A 17,180-nucleotide genomic window follows, 5' to 3' on the forward strand; every position below is an offset into this window, starting at 1 on the left:
TTTCGTGGATGATATTTTCTTGAATTCCTCATTGGTCACCTCACAAAACAAAGCGGCCCTACTGTTGTTGCCGCTATGATTGTTGCTTCATCCCAATCCACTGACGCTTCCTTTCACTTAATCCAGCCAACTTCAACAACTTGCCATACTTTTTCACCTAGTGCCTGCAAAAGAACTTTCATACGAACTTTCCAATACGCATAATTAGTGCCATCAAATAAAGGATTAATCTAAAGAGATTGTCCACGATCCATGACAATGGGGATCAAGGATAACACTCAAAAAATTAATTCAATTAGAGTATACCCACTTTGATACTACTTGTTAGGAAATTTAGACCACAATTGATAGAATTAACAAGTTTTTAACCCAAGTTGTTAATTAGATTTATTATAAATAACCCTTATTAAAACAAACAAACATCAATATCATGCACATCGGAAAAGTAAATAAGACAAGATATGATGACCTTGGAAAACCAATAAAACAAACTAGTTTCACAGTAAAAAAACCTAGGGAAAAACCTTCCCGAAAAGTAATCCATTATAATAAAGAGAAGTTTTAGATCTAGTACAAAAATTTTTTCCTTAGACTCTACAATTCCCATAGATGAACTTATAGCAAAAATCTTCTACCGCTTCAAAACCTCTGAACTCTTCAATATATAAACGCCACCCTTTTGCATGGATTACAGTATGTGACTAACCAATAATGCACGGCTCCCAATATGTGACTAACTCACCAACTTGAGAAGGATGTTGTTGGCTGCAAAGTTCTCCACTTCATCAACAATGAAAATCAAGAAGCACTTAGTTATAAAACCCTAAGGCGCAAAGATGCAATAGCTTCTTTAAGAGAGAATAAGGCACTCGGTCACCTTTTTTTTTGCATGTGTTCTCCTTGTATTCTCATATATGACGGCCTCTAAAATAAGCCTTATATATGTCTAGGGTTGTGAGAAAAGAAACCCTACATAAATACATAAGCATGAGCTGAAAATCAAATCTGGAAATTCTGATTTCGTAGATCTCAATAAATACTGTATCTGTCGAGACCTCAATAGATATATCTGTCGAGCTTTAATGGACAACACTTCTTCACTTGTTTCTTGGGCAAACTTGCATGGTTTCAATACTAGACTTGAACTCTTGTTCCTTGAAGTATTAAACTCATCCTAGATCTACCCAAATACAAGTGAAGTGTGTTTTGTCAAAGGATTAACCAATTTACATAACATATGTTTTTAACAATTCTTACATATGTCCTAACAAAATATATTGTAAAAAATGTAAAATTCGTTGCATCTATCGTATTGTTATTAAGGAGAAATGATTAATAAGATTTTTATATTGCATGCACACAAGCATTTCCAAGGCGGTTCCAATTGCTTCCTAGCATAACTGAAGCACTGCTTAAGTTAGCTGATCATAGTGGCAAGCTACAAGAATTAGAGAACAACATTTTTTTTTTTTTTTTAGAGAATGAATTAGAGAACAATATGATTGCATCTGAGAAGTGTAAAGATGTAGAACCTGAAAATGGAAGTCGTAGTCTTAGCCCAAACAGCTTTTTAGTTCTTTTCATATTAACCGGAGGCACCTCAAGAATTGCTCTCGTAGTCTACATTTTTTGTGTGGATAATTCTATGCTTCAATACAAAACACTCTAGAGGTTAATGATGGTTGTAATGAAACACTAGAGAAGTCAAAAGCGACGATTTTCAAGAAGAGTTAGTGATGTTGCTGAAATTCTGAGTAATTAAATCTCATATATGATTTTTTTAATCTAAGATAAAATTTTACTCTAGTATAATCTAAGTGTATATATATGTAGGGCTGTCCACGGGTCGGGCCGGGTCGATTTTGGACCCAGCCCAGACCCGACCCGCCGGCGTCGGGTGGAAGGCGGAGGGACCCGAAACCAACCACCAACGTCACTCGGTCGAGTCGGTTTTGGGTTCGGGTGGTGTTCGGGTCGGTTCGGTCAGTTGAGAGAGTCGCCAGATCCTGCAAACGTCGCCGGATCTTGCAAACGTCGCCGGAATCTTCAAAAAATTTGCCGGAATTTGCAAAAATCCAGTAGATCTGCCCCAAAAATCGCCGAAATCAGCCTGGATCTCCTCGAATCTCGCCGGATCTCACCAAATATGGTCGAGATCTCGCTTGGATCTCCTCGAATGTCGCCGGATCTCACCAAATCTCGCTTGAATGTCACCGGATCTCACCAAATCTCAATTGGATCTCCCCGCATATTGCCAGATTTGTATATAACATCGGTCGGGTCGGGTGGCTCGGGTTTTGGAGAAGAAAACCCACCACTCGACCCGCCGGCGTTGGGTCTTGGGCGCGGAAACCCATCACCGACCGTCGGAGTGGTCGGTTTGGGCAGTTGCTGGTTCGGGTTCGAGCGGGTTGGTCGGGTTCCGGGTTGGGTTGGACACCCATATATATATGTATGAAACTCCCTTCTATAGGCTTGAATCCTGACCCTTACCCTCCACACTCTATAAGTAATTATACTTATAAAATGACCATCACATTAAAGGTGTGCGGTGGTAAGTCTCATCTCATATACAATTATACTCACATACTTCGGTATAGAAATTTAATAACACCGTCAAGAAGTCAATGCATCCAAAAGAAATCTTCTTGTGTCCTAGGACTACTATATTAAATGCACATAAATAAATCTTTTAGCACCACCTTACAAAGGGCACCCCTAGTTCGGGGAATAAAATGTATATGTAAAATTTTTCGTATGGACAATTCAAAGTGAAATACTTTTCTTACAAAATATATGGACTATGTGAAGAGCTTGTTTTATAAATTTTAGCATAACAATGTTCCTCTTATCTTTAAATCAATTACCTATCACAATGTTTTTTTTTTCTTAAGTTAAAATTGCATCCATTTAAGTTTTGTATGAATTCCTAATCTCTTTTCTTTTTTTTTTCTTTTCTTTTCTTTTTTTTTTTTTTTGATAAGGATGAATTCCTAATCTTCATAAAAAATAAATTAATTAATTAATAAAAGTTTGGTACATGTCACATTAATATCTAAAATCCCTTTTTTTTTTCTTTTTTTTTGAATCTTCCACAATAAAAGTTTGCAAATGTTATCAATGCGATTGTTCTGTCCACAAAAACAACAATAAATAAATAAATCATTACGTCTATCATTAATACCACCAAACAACTATTACTTCTCCCGTAATATAAACCAGAAAGCTAACCGAAGACGTTAAACATAGCCATTGTCTCAAATGGGTGAAGATAAGCCAAACTAGACCAAACTTAAAAGTTTTATTATAAAATATGAGGTTTGATCAAGTTTAACTGGATTTGACCAACTTTAGCCAAGTTAATTTGATTGAAATATCGATCCTATAGTTCGATCTAAAATGTATTGGACTAACACATAGATGTTTGAATTCTTTTTAAAACATTTTCTCGATCACAAAGATTATATGTAAATCAAACGAGGCATCTGAAAAATAAATAAAAATAAAAAATCATAACATCCAAAAAACTGTTTTTAACCCAAGTATGGAAAATTTTAATTCCAGTCAAATTTTGGTCAAATAATATTGAAATCTCATAAGTCATAAATTATGGGAAACTCACAAATTTCAGGGTGGGGAAAAAAACCCTCGAATCACGAAAACAAAGGAACTTTGAAGCATGTGAAAATAGGCATATTCTCGCATAGGTAACTTCTCAAAACAAAGTAATTTTAGCAGAATTAAAGTTCATACCGGAAATTGATGTCACAAAATTTCCAATAACACACCATCCATGCAATTCCAAAACACCTCAAAAGTAGAAGCACCGAAATCATGCCATGATAAGACATAAGTTCAAATTGTTTATGAGATGCCCAACTTCCCGATGCTATGATAACTTCGGTCTGAACCTCTGTTTGATGCAAACATGGTACCATTAAAAAAATAATTTCACAGTTTACGCAATTTCAATACCTAAAAGACCCTTAAATTAGCTGTCGAAATAAATAAAGGGCAAAAAGAAAAACGTTGAGGGAGGTCAAAATTTGGCACGTGGAACTCACAAGACAGTGCTTAAGGCTCACAAAAGTAATTGCATAGTGAGTAGGAGTGACAAAATTAACCCAAGGTCCCAAACCCACCCACTTAAATAAAACACAAACCCACCCAATTATTAATTGGGTTAAATGTGTATTAACCAAATTAAACCCAATTAACATTATGGTCTGTTTGGATTGAGGAAGAGAGAGGGGGGTAAAGTAAAGTAGAGTAAAATTGGTCCAAAATTAGCCTATTTTCAGCTAACTCTACTCTCCTTTACTCTCCCTCCCTGCCCCCTCAATCCAAACAGACCATTAATGTTTATTGGGTTTTAACTAGATACTCAATTAGATCCAATTATGACCTAAGTATCATTTTTACAAATCACAACTCTAAAATTGTCAAAAACCACTGAAATTGACCAAAATACCCACTAAATCTAAAAAATGACCAAAATACCATCAAAACCTAAAAAATGACTGAAATACCCTCAAAACCTAAAAAATGACCAAAATACTCCTAAAATCTAAAAATTTCCAAAATCCCCCCTAAACCTAAAAAATTATCAAAATACACCTGAAATCTAAAATATGACCAAAATAACCCTAAAACCTAAAAAATGACCAAAATAACCCTCAAAACTTAAAAATTGACCAAAATACCCCCGAAACCTAAAAAATGACCAAGATGCCCCAAAAAACTAAAAAATGACAAAAATGCCCCTTAAACCTATAAGATGATAAAAACACACCTTAAACCAAAGAAAACCAAAATACCTCCAAAAAAAAAAATGAGTGAAATACCCTAAAATCTTAAAAATGTCCAAAATTTTCTGAAACCTAAAAAATTATAGAAATAGCCCTAAAATCTAAAAATTAACGAAACACCCCTAAAACCTAAAAAATTATTGACATTCCCTCAAAACCTAAAAAATGACCGAAATACCCTTGAAACATTCAATATACCCAAAACCTCTATTTTGGTAATTTTAGAGGCTTTGGGTGTATTTTGTTCATCTTATAACTTCATTGGTATTTTGGTCATTTTAGATACTTTGGGGGGTATTTTGGTCATTTTAGAGGTTTAGAGCTATTTTGGTCGTTTTAGAGTTTTTAGGGTAATTTTAGAGGTTTCGAGTTACTTGTGGCCATTTTAGAGGTTTTCTGTGCATTCTGGTCATTTTAAAGTTTTAGGGGCATTTTCGTCACTTTATAGGTTTAAGGGTATTTCGGTCATATTTTAGGTTTCAAGGATATTTTGGTCATTTTTTATGTTTAGGGGGGTATTGTTGTCATTTTTTAAGTTTCAAGGGTATTTTGGTCATTTTTAGGTTTTAGGGATATTTCAATCATTTTATAGGTTTCAGAGGTATTTCAATTACTATAAAGGTTTCAGGGGTATTCCGTCATTTTATTTTATTTTATTTTATTTTATTTTTTATGTTTAGGGGGTATTGTGGTCATTTTTTAGGTTTTGGGGGTATTGTGGTCATTTTTTAGGTGTTGGGGGTATTTTGGTCATTTTATTAGTTTTAGGAGGTTTTTTGGTTTTTTGGTTTTTTTTTTTTTTTTTGGTTCTGGGGGTATTTTGGTCATCTTTTAGGTTTTGGATATATTTCGGTCAATTTTTTATGTTTAGGGGTATTTTGATTATTTTTTAGTTTTCAGAGGTATTTTGGTCATTTGTTTGGTTTAAGGGATATTTCGGTCATTTTTTAGGTTTCGGGGGTGTTTTGGTTATTTTTAAGTTTTAAGGGTATTTTGGTCATTTTCTAGATTTCGAGGGTATTTTGGTCATTTTTATGTTTCGGAGGTATTTCGGTTATTTTCAAGGTTTCGAGAATATTTTGGTCATTTTTAGGTTTATTTTGGTAAATTTTAGGTTTCGGAGTATTTATGTCATTTTTTAGGTTTAGAGGGTATTTTGGTAATTTTCTAGGTTTAATGGGTATTTTGGCATTTTTAGAGGTTTTTGGCTATTTTAGAGTTGGGTGATTTGTAGAAATGATACTTAGGTCATAATTGGGTCTAATTGGATACCTAGTTAAAGCCTAATAAATATTAATGTCAATTGGATTTAATTGGATTAATACTCATTTAATCCAACTAATAATTGAGTGGGTTTGGATCGTATTTAAATAGGTGGATTTGGGTGGGCAAATTGGTTTGGGTTAATTTTGCCACCACTAATTAATAAGCCAGCTAATAAAAAAGATTTATAAGATATGTAGGTGTCAGATCAAGAAATAGTTTAGCTAAAAGCCAATGGAACTAATCTGATGCAGTCTTTTATATATTGTAAGTTGAGGCAGACACATACTTGTTGACGAAATTTACATCCTCTCTTTCACACGTGCAATAGATGAACTAAAAGGTTCTACATCAACTATCTAACGTATCATGATGACAAGAATCACTTAACTTCTTTTGGTATAGAAGAAGCTTTTCTTTTTTTCATTTTTGTTTTCAAAGAAAGGTATAGAAGCTTCTTGATCAAAACCCAAACACATTCAAGATACTAGTGTTTTATGCAGACCAAAAATGGGTTCTTAGACCACTAAATACCATTTTTTCAGATAAATTGACAAACTAAACATGGATCACCAAAACAATTTCCCACAAGAATCAATAACTTAATTAATAGAAAAATGGCTTACAACAATTTAATAAATAGAACCATTAGTAAGGCAAAACCTACCAAAGACATACGTTTGAGATCTTACTTTATTATTTCTTCTAGATTTTTATTTATTTATATTGTACATAATAATGAAACAAAGTCAAGAAAGAATGCAACAACTTTTCATACATACTAGCAAGAAAACTTGCATTGCAGAGAATGAAGAATGGACAAATCAGATGCTCACAAAGATATTTGCATTCGTGACTAAAAGCCATCAATAACAAGATTAGAGTTTCATAGGATCATTAGAGCTCACAGAATAGCATTTCTCAACAGTTCCAGTAATGTTATAGTTGGAAGATATGATCTCTTGAGACTTGAATATCATAAGTGCACCATACAAATGAATTTGATATGTTCAAGATACAAACTTGAAGGCTTAAAAAATGTCTATTAACATAACAGGCAAATGATGGGTGAAGAAATTTGTGGTTTGAGTGTCATAGATTTGCAGAACTTGGAGAACCAAACAGAAACAAGTCTTAAGGGTGTTCAAATGAAAAAGGTTTGGAGGCCTCTTCCCATATGCAAAGCTCATTCTCTAGAATTCCAATACTTGAATAAAAAGCACACACATGGTACTTACCATAATTTTTTACTTTTGTAGGACCAAATTTTAATGGATTAAATAAAGAATTTAATCGAAAAGTCAATGCTGTGGGAAAAAATGGCTGCTTATTTTCATTTTCATTTTTGTTACTATTCACACAACTAAATTTCATCCTTCTTGTTGTAGGGAAACCAAATTCAACATGAAAATAAGGAACTATATGGTGAACTTAATCTGCCAAGAAAACATGGAATTATATAAAAAGGTATTAATTAAAAATAATAATACAAACTTCAACTATCTCTTACATATAAAAATTCAATCCTTGAAATTATGCCAAATTTGAGATTTTTTATAATTACCCTCAACAGAAAAGTTTCAGATCCCAAGTCTATGAAACAAGGGATGCCAATGGAGCAAACAGAACTTCCCTTCTCTTAGATGGTCTTGGAATTGGAGAGTGGACCTGTCTATCTCCAACTTAACCAGCCACAACAAACAAACTAAGAGACACCAACAATAGCTACAAAATAATTAGATATTTCAATCATAAATACCAATGTACCTTGCCAAAATCATGATCCCATACTTGTTTCCTTGATAACTGCAGCAAACTACAACTGCAATAGTGAAGAAGATGCAATTAGAGATGGATGTTACTTGGTGTCAATCAATAAAATGGCCTGGCGAGATAGATTTACGCTTCCATCAATGAGGTATGATATAAGAGCCAAATAACAAAAAAGAAAGGTATGGTATAAGAGCGACAGATAAATTCAATAAAAAGTCAATTTGAAATGATCAATGAAACCAAATATAGCATGTGGGTGATGAGCGATGAAACCAGCTACTTATATAACGATAAGATTAACTCCAGTAAGAATAGCGGTAATATATTGCATGTGCAATGCATTCTTTTAGCAGTCTTCAAGTCATCATCCTTGAAACAGACAAGCCAGCTAAAAGGTTGATACCAGTTATTTTGTTGGTAAAGAGGATATGAAAAAAGAAAAGGTCCTCGCCATCTGGATGAACACAATGAACCAACAGCAGCAGGTACTTATGCAAGAATAAAACTTATAGATAAGTAAGCATAACTATAGAAGTATCTCAACAAAAAAAATATATATATATATTCCTGTAATAAAACTGCATATTTCAACTCAGTGTCATATAAAAAACTTAAAAAATGATTTCTTAATCTCTGTTGTAATAATAAAGGTAATAGCATACCAAGGTCATTAAATTATAGATATATGGCCTTCTTTACAATAAGAGACAGATAATAGTGCAATACTAAGCATAAGTGATAAAACAAAAACAAAGGCAAAAGAGAAAGGGGTAAAATAAAATAATAAAATAATAATAAAAAAAGGAATAATTTCATTATTTACACATGGCAACTGGCATAATCAAAACATACTTTAACTCCACCAAAGAAAACTTGAATTACATAAAGGGTTAACAGGTACAGAAACTCAACAATATGTACCATTGCTCTGTCTAATGATACAAATGCAGCTCTAGAACCTGGCTTAACTAATAAGCCCATTGAAACTCTATTAAGCAATCAGGAAGCGAAAACACGTAGAGTTTGTTAACATTAAAATTGGTAATATTCAATAATAATTACTGGCATAATAGACAAGGATGGAACACTTTTTATCAAGATGCTTAACAATTCTCTATTGAAGAGCATTATTGTTCATTTCCATGACTTTTTTTTTAAATCAGTAAATAGAACTTTATTAAAAGATGAAAAGGAACAGTATAAGCTAGACTCCAATTACACAGGATGTGTACTACATCAGCCTAGAAATCATCTAGAGAGAATAAATCCAAAAAATCAACATGAGAAGAAAAGAGAGGATCAGACCTCACAGACATCCAATCGCACAATGAAAAGGAGAAAAATATTTTCAAATCCAGGATGGAATGCTCTTTCCCCTCAAAGGTACACAGGCTCCGCTCTCTCCAAATGTTCCACATAAGACAAAGTGGAATTGCCCACCAGATATCTGCAGCCAAACAGCACCCAAAACCAGCTTTCCAACACGCTAACAACTCCACCACATGCATAGGTATCACCCAAGAAACACCAAACAAAAAGAAAACCAAAGAGCATAGACTAGACACCTGAGTGCAATGAATAAGTAAGTGGTCCACAGATTCCTCACTGCATTGGCACATACAACACCAATTGACCAAACAAATATTCCGCCTTTTCAAAGTATCAAGGGTAAGAATCTTCCCCTTAGTTGCAGTCCAAGTAAAAAAACACCACCCTTGAAGGAACTCTCGCCTTCCACATGCTTCACCATTCACCAAGGGAAAGAATGATCTCCACCATTTGTAATAATTTTATAATAGGATTTCACAAAAAAAATTGCCATGCCTTTTCCAAAACCATCGTTAATATGATTGAAGTATGTGGTTATTATCGTTTATTAATGACTAACATTTCCATGCCTTTTCCTTGGAAAATTATTTAGAGAACGAAGGTTCCGCAGCTTCTGCTAGAGTTGCTTTCTTTTAGTAGATGCACTTTGGGAAAAATCCTGACCATCGATTATTTGCAGAGACACATTATTGTGGTAGATTGGTGTTATATGTGTAAGTGTAATGGGGAAACTATGGACCATTTACTACTTCATTTCCCTATAGCAACAGATTATGGCTTTGGTTTTTTTGAGTTCACTGGGTTATGCTGCAGAGACTTTTGGATATGCTAGCATCTTGGCAAGTTCAGTTTGGTCATCATTGGAATATAGCAATTTGGAAAGTTGTGCCTCATTGTTCAATAAGGTGCATTTGGCAGGAACAAAATGCTAGAAGCTTCAAGGGCTGTGAACAGAGTATTCTCGACCTTAATTTTTTTTCTATAATTCTTTATTTCATTGGCAGCTAACTTAGGATTCCTTTTTTATGCAAGAGCATCAAAATGGTTGTTTACACTAGCAGCCTTGGTACAAGTCAGTAACAACCAGACAAGCTTGATGCAGCAGCTAGTATAAGTTGCAGCAGCTTAGTTGAGCAGACAGTTAGTAACTTAGTTCAGTAAGAGCAGCAGCCTACTCTAGTGTGATCTAACATTTCCAGCAGCCAACCAGGATCAAGATAAGATGGTTAACTAAGTTTCTAAAGCAATCCCAAGTCAGTTAGAAGTAACTGGTGGGAGCATGGAAAGCTGGAGTTCTCTGCTGTAACAGTTTGTTAAAAGAGTTCAAATTTGTTAAGACTTGTAACCAAACAGCCAGCTTGAGGAAGTTATAGTACCAGCACCCAATTAGATCCACTTAGTTAGTTAGTGTGTTAGCTATAAGTTAAGCATTAACCAATAATATTTAGTCTCACTTCGAGTTAGTTCTTAGCCTTAACACCAACAGATTGTATAAATAGCAATTCCCTTGTAATAGTGATCAGTGACTTGAATTTGTGAATGCAATAAGCTTTGAGAGGTTTTCTTGGAACTATGTTCATGCAGAGCTGCTTATCCACCCATAGGTTACTCTAATCAACTCACAATCCTTATTCATTTCCAAAGCAAAACAGCAGCCAGCTAATTTCCCTGCACCACTTTTTCTTTACTTCTCTCCTTGAAATGATTGACTATTGTAATTTCAGAACTTGATTGTGTACCCATTGTATACGACTTGTGTATTTGGGATTTTCTTTTCATCAATAAAGTTATGTTACTCATTTATAAATAAAAATAAATAAATAAAAGAACGTAAGAAAACATTGGATAAAATTGATCTACTCCCTCTCTTCCCATCAATTAATTCAAATAAGGGCCAAACAGAAAAATTTCATTAACAATCAAAAAAGAGTAGTAACAGTTTAATTACCACCTGCAGGGGGTCTATAATAAAAATAAAATAGTTGTAACATTGCCTTTGGAATTAGTTGCTAATAAATTGTTGAGTACCGGTAATAGAAGTGTACCTCATTCAAATGTAAGTAGACATGTCTTTGAGCACCTTGGAAACATTGATAGTTCCTCAAGAACACTTTCCTTCGACTCTCTATCAGAAACTTGTACTTTCATTGTCTTCAAGACTATTGCCTTGTTCAGAATCTATGAATTCCAGTTCATATTCCAAACCTTCAAATCCACTATAACAAACACTTGTAAGGTGAGATGACAGATGATAAAGGATATTTTGGTTGCTCCCTCCAACATATATAAGGAAACAACGACTCTGATGACAACAAAAAGCAGCTCAAAAGTGTAATTATGGTGTTGGACAACTAAAATACTTGTATTAAGTATTAGCTAAACTAACCTTAGTAACAAAAAGAATTTCTAGATTAGGAGAAATGTGGAGCAAGCTTTTTAGCACATGCCAGCTACAATCATTAACTTTAAAGTCCAGTCGGACCAAACACTGGAACGAGGAAGGATGAATGTAACCGTAGCGGAGGCACTGCACTGCATGATGATGAGATTATAATATATCACAACAACATCAATTTAATAGAACAATACATCAAAGCAACCATGGAAAGCAAAGTACTCAAGGTCAAGAGCTGGCCGGTGTTTATCTCAAGTCTTTTATAAGGAAACTCACGCTCCGATTCACCAAAATAGATTATACATTAATTGTGTCAAAATGATACTCAAACGTTTTTAGCGTAGGAACAAATATTTGAATGAGAAATCTTCGAGGACAGGACAGGCAGAGACACGTAAATGAAAAGCATGTACTAAATGTAAAACCTTTAATTTGAGAACCACTAAAGTCGTGCTGCAAGAGAAGAAACAATGAGGCAACTCCACTACATGCAACTACAGGTTTCCAATCGAGGTGTAACTGGAGATCGAGTTGTTCGACTTTACGTGGAGCTGCAGCAGCGATGCGAAGCCATGTGTCAAGTCAAGATAGGACCAAGAATCATGCCCAAAACACCAATTGAGGCTCAATTTTCGGAGGCAAAGGGTTGCTGGTACTGGTAGACCCAAAACTCTGGAAACATGTGACTCCTCCCTCAATGGTTTCATTGCTGAAGTCAAGTGTTGTCTCGTCAAAATTCTAGTTGTGACTGATTGTTTGGTTGGAAGGAAGGAACGAAAGGATGTGACAGAGAAGAGCGTCTGGTAGTTCACTCAGTCTGCATTTCTCATGAATGTTTCTGCCAACCTGACCAGAGTGTGTCTTTGATTTATCCATCAACGATATGAAGGGTTTGGTGAAGGAGCGCAGCGGAGGCCTTCAGTCGTTACTATCTTTCTCACTTCTCACCACTCACGGGTCACAATAAAAGCCAAAATAAAAAATTAGGTCATTGTCACATTTCCATCCAAAAGAAATGGGTAAAGACTAAATTGATACAAAACTGAAAGATTATGGACAAAATTGACACAATTGGAAAGTTAAGAATCAAATTAAAATACAATGTATATGATACGAACCAAATACCTAGTTTATCCTACAATATATTCATTTTTAACGGTTACACATACTTCTGTCTCAACAAATTAAAAAAAATAAATAAATAAAATCATTACATATACACACTTTTTAGTATTTATGGATAACATTTAGTTTTTTTTTTTTTTTTTTTTTCATTCTCTTTATGGTGATGGCGAACTATGCATAAATTTTGGAATTTACGTCTTTTTTTTTTTTTTTTTTGAGTAGTTTGTTATTTGATCTCTTATCATATATCTATATTTATAGTTTTATAGTTCTACACTACTATTTAAAGGGCTTCACCTTTTTGATGCCCAAAATATTCCTTATTCTAGGTTTTAAACTAATGGGTAAATGCATCAAATAAAACCCTCAAACCTTAAACCACCCATGTTTGCTTCAACAGTATACATAACACATGTAGTTAAGTGGAAACTATCCTTTTATCTTTACATAAAATTGCTCTAAAATAGATAGGGATGCAATCTCTCACAAAAAAAAAAAAAAAAAAAAAAAAAAAAAGGAGATAGGGATGCAATGTTATATTAGCCTACTACTCTCTCCGGTCTCCACCTCCTCTCCCCTGCAATTCCAATTCCAAACCGACTAAAACTCTCTCAAAGATTATTTTGCATAGACAAAAATGGAGACAATCGCTAAAAACACTATCCTCGAAATTTGTCATAATGGCTGCAAGAAAATATTAGTACAAGTCATTGCAGACATAATACTATTAGACCAATAGTGGCATAAAGCCATAAAGTAGGAAGCCGAGATTAAAACTACTGCAAACTTAGCCCTCACTAACACCGATATCAGTTGGTATAAGTTTTTCTTTTAATGTTACGTATTTTAGTTTTTTTCCCCAAAATCCAAAGTCACATTTAATTGTTATTTTAGTCCTTTTTTTTTTTTTCATTTTAATCCTTTTAAATTTAGGGGAGTAATTTGGATTGTAGTTTTTTTTTTTTTTTTGGGTCTTTTACCTTTTTGGGAATGATTCATTACCTTTTGTTCTAAGATGTTTTGATCTTAGTTGGTTGTGGCATTATTTGATCTTCATTTGCATATTTGCATGGACCAAATAGCTTAAGCAGTCATCATATATATGTTGTTCTATTAGATATTAAGATGCAAATTTTATATGTTCATCAAAAGAAAAAAAAAAAAAAAAAAAAAAAAAGAATAGAGAAAGGAACTATAGATATGTTTTGTCACAATCCTGTTGTGACAAAAGTTGTAACCTAAAGCTGTATTTTTAGATTTTATCATGTGGGAATAGATAGACCGAGCAAATGGGTTAGGTGGATTGAGTTCGGATTCAATGCGATCAAGTTCAAATTAGAAACAAGTCTTCTTAAATGGGTTACCAAACTTATGACACTAATCCAATTTTTAAGGAGAAAATTAACCTAATATATGACCCATTATGAAAAAAAAACAAAAAAACAAAAACAAAAACAAAAACAAAAACAAAAACAAAAACAAAAACAAAAAAAAACACAAAAACAAAAACAAACAAACAAACAAAAACAAACAAACCTAATCACTTAGACATTCAGCTCAAAGGAAAATTCCAATAGAAGATCTTTGCCCTTGGAAAAAGATTGATTGATGCTACAATAATGTGGTGTAGGTGAGAATAACAAAAATCTATCCAAGTTCACAAAGTGATTAAATTTATGCTCTCATCTTCTTTTTTTCATACGCACATGGTGTGGCGTTATTCAATTAGGCAACTCATGTCATATCATCATATTTGGTTTTTAAAAAAATGGTAATAACTAGTGCACAACCATTATTGAATACAAAGTAGACAGACTTACTTTTTTGCACTAAACTCGTAAATTAAAGTCATGATTTCCAAGTTGGAAATCGTGACTTCGAGTTACAAGTTTAGTGCAAAAAAGTGAGCGTGTGTGAAATAAATACCACTCTGACGTGTGCGTACTATGTTTATATGCACTAGAGTTTTTTTTTTTTTTTTTTTGGTGAATACTAAGTATTTTTTAAACACACACAGGGAGATGGGAGAAGATTTTTTAAGACATGCACTAGAGTATGTAAACTAATAATTATCCATCTAAAAAAATATAAGTGTCGGACCAAGTTCTATAAAATCCAAATAGACCAACTAGTCATCCAACCTTATGGATTGTGATTTTACTCAACATATATTGTGGCCCACATTTTTTCACTTCACAATATGGACTCATAGTCAACTACATGGATTGGGTTTATGGCTCCTTTTTTTTTTTTTTTTTTTTTTGGTGGCATCATAGATTGGGCTTAAGCCCATATGTTTCTCTCAATGGATTTGGGCTCATGGCCAAACCACATTATTTGTTTTGTTCCTCATGAAAAAAACCTTCCCCAATAAAACTCTATGTTTACACTAGTGAGCACAAAAGAAAAACGTCTAACTACAAGCCAAATGAATTATTTAGGCTACAAAAGCTACTAAGTCATAAGTAACCCCAAGCATGCTTCTTCAAGTCCCAATACCTAATGGGCGGAATTTCATATTTGGCTCCAAATCCAATTATCTAATAAGTCCACCTCACTAGAAGACAAAAGATTCAAATGGGCAAGGATAATAACAAAAGGAACTAAATTATTTCCCTTGATGAACTACATCACCATTATAAAACAAAAAGGCAAATCAATAGAGGAAAGAAAAAAACACATGTAGAAAGGGGATAAAATCCACATTTTCATGTCTAAGTAACATGTTGCCAGCACATGGGCACCAACTTTTCCCATGCAACTTCAACATCTCTCTCTCTCTCTCTCTCTCTCTCTCTCTCCCCTCTTTTAGCAAACAAAGGTCTTTATTTTTTTAGAGAATTTCAACTTATGGCGTCTGGTCCTAATAATAGCTCTTTATCATCAGACTAAGACACCAATCAGTTTTTGGTGTAGGTGGGGATTGAATCCCAGATCTCTTATACAACCATCATAAACTTTATTAGTTGAGCTAACTAAAACCCACAAATGCCAAAATTTTTGATGTTTGGAGAAAGCTTAGACAATCATAATCGGAACTTAAAAAGAAGCAAACTTCTTATCACCCATGAACCGCCAAAACGAAAAATCAGAATGAGCTATTGAGCTCATTAGCCACCTCACTACAAGCCAAAAAGAAGCAACCTTTGGTTAATGACAAAAGCATCAAAGCCAAGCACTCAAGTCCAAGGCAACAAATTTCTCAAGAAAACTCCACAAACGGAAAATAAAAGTGATTTGGTCACTTTAAACTCTCTTTCATGGTCAAAACCCATGAGCTTTGATGACAAAAACTTGGAAATTGGTGGTTTGGAAAGCCAAAAAAGTGTGATTATATAGACTCTTCATTTTGCAACTTCTATTTAACTTCATCGCCAATGGCAAAATCATCATGTTATGATGTAATGTCAACTCATAATTTTGACAATTGGATGAATCTAGAATTCTAACTGTCAAAACAATATATCATGTGCTTAAATTAAACCTTCAAATTGCAAGATCAAGCTAAATCAAGATTTTAATAGTCAATATGCACTCTTACAAATGGGATTAATTATGTGTGATTATGATAGGCTAAAAAATTAATTATAATCAATTACATTTCATAATTTCATTGGTTCGAACTTAAAACAATAAATGTATATAGGGTTGTGCAATAAACCCACCCAAACGAACCCAATCCAACCCAACCTGCCAGCAGGTTGGTGGGTTGTGTTGGGTTAGGTTGTGAAATTTGTTTTTATAGTGGGTTGAGTTGGTTTTGGGTCATAAAATTTACAAATCCGCTTAACCCAACACCTATATTTAATATATATTTAAATTTTAAAATATATTATACAATTTTGTTATTTACTTTTTTACTCCCTTTCCTAAATTAAACTCAAACCTTAAATCCTCCTTATATAGTTTTGGTTGGTTTGGTGTTATGCTTAGAATTATTTGGTTATAAATTTGCTCTTATTTGTGATAGTGTTGTTCTAATTCTCAATTTAATATTAATAATAGTAATTAAAACAAATTTTGTCAAACCCATGGGTCCAACCTGATCAATGTGGGTTGCGTTAGATATCTGGAATTTTTTTAACTAACCATAGTGAGTTGAGTTGAAAAAACCCCTCAACCTGACCCATGTACAACCCTAAGTGTATATTCAAAAGTAGCTTTAGGACTTTTTTTTCTAAGGTGGTGGTGATTAAGAAACTTAATTTATACATAATTTAATAAAGAGAACTTGAATACATCGACATCACACACAAAAAACACTAATACATAAATTTAAAATTTTCCTTATAATATGAAAAAGCAAAAAAAAATGACTAATGAGAGATAAAATGAAAACTGAAAATACTAAATTGGGAGAGGGAATGAAACGGTGTGAGAGAGAGAGAGAGAGAGAGAGAATAGAGGATGATACTTACTACAACTACGAACCGAGCCACCGAGAAAAGCAAAGTTGCCGGTGTTACTAAGGAGAACTCACAGACACA

At 33.7% G+C, this 17,180-nt stretch overlaps 1 long non-coding RNA gene across 1 annotated transcript; it reads right to left on the reverse strand.

The window, feature by feature from the left end:
- Positions 1-7,539: 7,539 nt before the first annotated feature.
- On the reverse strand, positions 7,540-12,022 carry LOC115957546. The gene is made up of 3 exons (XR_004084374.1): positions 11,994-12,022; positions 9,150-11,705; positions 7,540-7,893 (listed from the first exon to the last, which is right to left on the reverse strand). It is a non-coding gene; the product is annotated as an uncharacterized LOC115957546 (long non-coding RNA).
- Between the last annotated feature and the right edge of the window lie 5,158 nt (positions 12,023-17,180).

This window comes from Quercus lobata, chromosome 8 (genome assembly GCF_001633185.2).
Source record: "Quercus lobata isolate SW786 chromosome 8, ValleyOak3.0 Primary Assembly, whole genome shotgun sequence".
In the NCBI taxonomy this organism is placed as follows: Eukaryota; Viridiplantae; Streptophyta; class Magnoliopsida; order Fagales; family Fagaceae; genus Quercus; species Quercus lobata.